This window comes from Meleagris gallopavo, chromosome 15 (assembly GCF_905368555.1).
Source record: "Meleagris gallopavo chromosome 15, MGAL_WU_HG_1.1, whole genome shotgun sequence".
Lineage (NCBI taxonomy): Eukaryota > Metazoa > Chordata > Aves > Galliformes > Phasianidae > Meleagris > Meleagris gallopavo.
In genome coordinates this window covers 2,735,764-2,740,352 of record NC_139418.1, presented here as the reverse complement: position 1 = coordinate 2,740,352, position 4,589 = coordinate 2,735,764, and the positions used below count along the sequence as shown (strand labels likewise).

At 46.2% G+C, this 4,589-nt stretch overlaps 1 long non-coding RNA gene across 2 annotated transcripts; it reads left to right on the top strand.

Moving 5' to 3' along the window:
* Positions 1 to 312: 312 nt before the first annotated feature.
* LOC104913243 (uncharacterized) lies at positions 313 to 4,383 on the top strand. Of its 2 annotated transcripts, XR_014886557.1 has the most exons (5): positions 313 to 1,033; positions 1,154 to 1,769; positions 2,767 to 2,970; positions 4,086 to 4,206; positions 4,326 to 4,383. It is a non-coding gene; the product is annotated as an uncharacterized LOC104913243 (long non-coding RNA). The 2 variants fall into 2 exon arrangements; XR_014886556.1 differs by having other exon boundaries at positions 1,154 to 2,970.
* The last annotated feature ends 206 nt before the right edge of the window (positions 4,384 to 4,589 follow it).

The window sequence follows — 4,589 nt, the reverse complement described above, 5'->3', positions numbered from 1 at the left end:
TCCTGTCTGGGCCTTATTTCATCACCCAAGGCCAGAGCAGTGCAGCTGTGAAACCGCAGTCTGACCGCGGTTCTCTGCTCCCTACCAGGACATGGCCAACGTGCTGCTGGCCGGGTGACCTCCTGGCCCCGGGGGCTCTGCCTGAGAGTAGCCAGCCTCGAACACTTGGGGCTCTGCATTTGAAATACATGACTTTTTTGTAGTTGTTATTTGTTTATTTGCACTGAAATCACTCAAAGAGGCTTCTTAGCCCTGCTAGGAAGTCCCCACCCTGTTTTACTGATGATCTAAGCTTGTAGTTTGTAACCTCTTGGCTGGGGGTGGGCATTTGTGGGCTGAGTAATTCAGTGCCTCTGCACCTGAGATGGGAGGATGGCCATTTTGTTTGTACGTGGGATTTGTGTCCAGTTGGATGACAAGGCTGCAGAGCCCTCAGGGAAGCAGGCTGGAGAGCAGACCTCAGACTGGATCAGTTCTTGAGTCTGATTGAAAGCCTGTAGCTTGAGTACAGTTGGCTGTTAGTGGGCATAGGAGCAAAGGCTGGTGGAACTGGCATAGTTTGGTCCACGGAAGCCTGGAATTAGATGATGTTCTGTTACCAATGGCCAGCAAGATTCTTCAGCTCCTGGTACTACAACATAGAGGTGAAGTCACTTTGTAGGTGATCTTAGAAACAACCCTAACTGTAACCCTTAAACCAAGTTTTTTCCTGAGGTAAATACTTCCCCAGTACTACAGGACTTCTTGAACGGATTCTCCAGAGAACCTGCAAGGAAAACAAAGAAGCAAAGCATGAAACGGCAGTAGACGTGTCAACATAGTCTATGGGAACTGCTGAGGCCTGAACCACTGATTGAGCACCTGGGGAAAGGACCTGGTCAGCCCTGAGAGCACAGGTGAAGGCAATTTAGCTGTTAGACACAAAGAGGGTGCAGCCTGACTGCATCTCTCTTAGACCTCATTTAAGGACCTCTGGTTGGGGATCCCTCCTTGTTGAAGCTTTCCTGTGCAAACCTGGAATCTACTGATACAGGTGAGCAATCTTCCCTTCTTTGAAAGCACCTCTCTATTGTGCCATCCTTTTATCATCACACCTCTGTTGTAATGCCTTTCCCATTGTATTGATCTGTTCAATTGCTACATGTGGTTTCAGATGAGATCTCACCCTGGCAAATGATGTTTCCTCTGCGTTTCTGCTGATGACCCTCAGTCAGTGCTGCACCAGCCTATGTGGTCACCTACCCTCGCTTTCACTGCACTGTCAGATGAGCATCAAACAGCAGCAAGCTACGTCACCCAAAACCAGTAAAATGTCTGCAAATGGCAGATGAAATCCTGCAGTCCAGAAGGCAACTTCAGAAAGGAAGGAGCATCTCAACCTAAGGCAGGGTATCTCTGTCTGAAGGCCTTGCAAACAGATGAGCAGAGGCTGCCTGAAGTTTGCTCAGCTATGCTGTGGTGCACGTGGAGGGGGTTCACATTTCACCAGCACTTGTAGTATGACTCACCCCAGGAAGAGGTTCCTCTGCTTGTGGTGGGACCGAGCAGTAATGTTATTACTGTACTGGCCTGGATTTGCAGCTTCACGTTCTTGTTGTCTCTCTTGGTTTTGGTCAAGGTACACTCAGAATTTTATTTTTTTGTACCCACCTTAGCAGAAAAATAACCATGAGAATTTATACCGCTACAGTTCCTGTTCCCAGCAGAGCTGTAGGTAAATACTCCAAGCTGCATCTGATTTGATTTAAGATCTTATTTCTGTTGCTGAGGTATGTTTTCCTTGCGAGGAGGGCAGTCATCAAAGCCATGATGATTCATGCAGTTTTGCAAAGGGGTGGTTTGCTAGTTGTGTTCTCCCAAGCTGTTGCTAGGCTTGTGAATCAGATGTACCTTATTCGTTCCCACAGAGCCAAGGACTTCAGCTGGAGCCATGGCTGGGGGAGGACTGAATGGTAATGAGGGCTGGGTCAGGAGGGGGAACTTCCATTCCAGGAGAAGTCCTGACACTCCCCAGCTCTTTTGTTATGAATTGGGATGAAAAAGTGAAATTTGGAAATCTCCCATGAGATGTATATTTAGAAACTAGTCAGGAAAAAAGAAAAGTCTAAGTAAGACTAAATGACATTGATTTGTTTCTACTTTCCTATTGTATAAAAATGGAAAAACGAGACATCAGGCAGTGAGAAATATCTGAATGCAGAAATGCAATACAGATTTTATATGTGTAGCTGTGGAAGCAAAAAGACCATAATGAAATGGAACGCATCAATGCCATTGAAAAGAACCACCGCGGCGGTGATGAAACACCATGTTTTGACATTCTCCTGTTGTAAAATTTCATTGAAATTGACAAACTGCCGAGAAATATTTTGATTTTGAATAGACTGTACTGGATGAGAAATTGCACTGTTGAAAATTTTTCAGCTGGCTCCTTTGCAAACTGAGTAAACAGCTGACAAGCAGGCCATCGTCGCTGCTGGAGACAGCGAGACAAACATGCAAGGGTCAACTCCTGAGCATTTCAGCAGTCACTCATCAAAATACCATTTGACTTGAGCAGGAAGCTGGACTAAATGTGAACGGTGGTGTTTGGCACACGGTAGGTGTCCAGATGGCCTAGTGTTAGGCACTGCCTTCTGAGGGTGGATCCCACCCAAGTTATTATCAAGGATTCTTGCAACAGCCACGGGAGAGATTGACAAGTCAGATCGCCTTCATTAGGAGCCAAATTTGGGTCTGCTAAATCACCCTCTAAATTTCAAGCAGATGAAAGATGCTGAAGGAGGAGGAAGATGGCAGGAGCGTTGTTCACTGGAATGCATGTACTGGAACGCACACTCACGTCTTCTGCTGGAGGGACCTCTGCCAAGGGAGAACATCACTTCTCAGGAACTGCTGGTTCGAATTGCCACTTAATCTCTTGAAATTGGCTTTCGTGTACACCCGTGGCACACGGACCTCAGCAGTCTGGTAAGTCTGAAAGTCTGCATTGTTCTCTTGTCAGGTTCAGAGAAAGACAAAACAAAAATGCCGAAGTCCAGGGTTGCCTCACTTCCAGCAATTTCTTTTAAACTAGTTGAAGTATGCACTTGAAGTGCTGAAGAATAATATCCACTTAACATGCTGTCAGGTAGAGAAATGTGTGCCCTGCTTTTGAAGACATGATGATGTACTGCTTTGTCTCAGGTGCAGAGCTCAGTGCAGTGCAGCCTGACGAGTTGTGCTAGATGCTCTAAAACCTTACCCTGGCTGCACTGAAAAGTGAGGTAAGAGATGCAAAATAATGCCTGACACCTCAAATGGTGTGTATCAGGGCTATTGCATGATGAATGGATTTGTCTTGGGAGTTGAAATTCATGGGTGATAGCTTTATGGGAGCAGACATTCTGGATGTATAAAGAAAGGAGAATACAACTCTGAACTTATACAAGCCATATTTAATGTAAAACCCTAATGAAGGGTAATGCTTTGACCCCAAGGAAGATATGCATTTGCAATGAAGCTCTGGGATGCCTCACTTGTTGAGGGCACACAAAAGCTTGGTGAATTTGAACAGGGAGATGAACATTGTTCTATGCCAGCGTGCAGCCTGGCTGCTGCCATCACAGCACTGGGAGATGGGAGACCTCACAGAGTTCCCTGCGAGGGCTGTATTTGTCTTCCCTTATGACTTTGGCATTAACAATGGCATTCTACTAAATGTGGCAGATACCACCTGCAGTTTTGAGGAGGTAAACCCTCCAAAGCATTGCTCTGTTCACCAGTGAAATTCCACTGATCTTTGTCCCCTGGCTTGCTGATTTGCTGCAACCTGCTGTTTCTGATTTTCTTTCTGTGGCAATGTATTGGGAAGACAGTATATGGTTTCCTGAAGGTTAGAATTGAGCAGGCAAACTACTCCTGTGCAAAAGAGACTTTTGATGCATGGCAATGTTGTAGACATACAAAATATGGCATGTCTGTACAAACACACATGTGCAAACATATTTAATACTGCTGTGGCTTCAGAAGCACCCTGTGCCTCCCCAGAAGCCTTTCCAGAGGCAGCAGTTCAGTCCTGTTACCTCGTGTCTTCTTCTGTGAAGGTCCCTTGTGCAGCAGAACACAAGGAAGATTCCATGCTGAGTCCCAAAGACGCCTTCGTCTCTGTGTCTATGCAGCCCCAACCTGTGGCTGTGGCCATCCTAAGCACGTGATGCTGGTGAGGTATGTGGCCACACACTTGTGCAATGCCTCTAGTTCCTCCCTGCATGCCTCCACACAGGCTGTGCTGTGAGTTCTACTTTTCTTGTTTATTTTGGTTGTACCTGTATGTTCTTCTGCAGATTCAAAGCTCTGAAGAAGCGGTCTTGGCATGACTGTCTGCTGCTGAGTTTGCTGGAGAAATTAAAACTTGTCTTGCAGAAGATGGACTCACTGGTTTTATTAATATTGCAAAATAGCTAGATTTGACAAGCAGCCAAGAGCAGAGCTAGTCCCTTTCCCAGCCACAGGTTGTCTTATAGTGAACCCTTCTTTCACTTGGCAGTGCACTGCAAATGTGAGAACCATGTCTCCTCCTGCCATGGCTCTCACATTACCCTCATCTC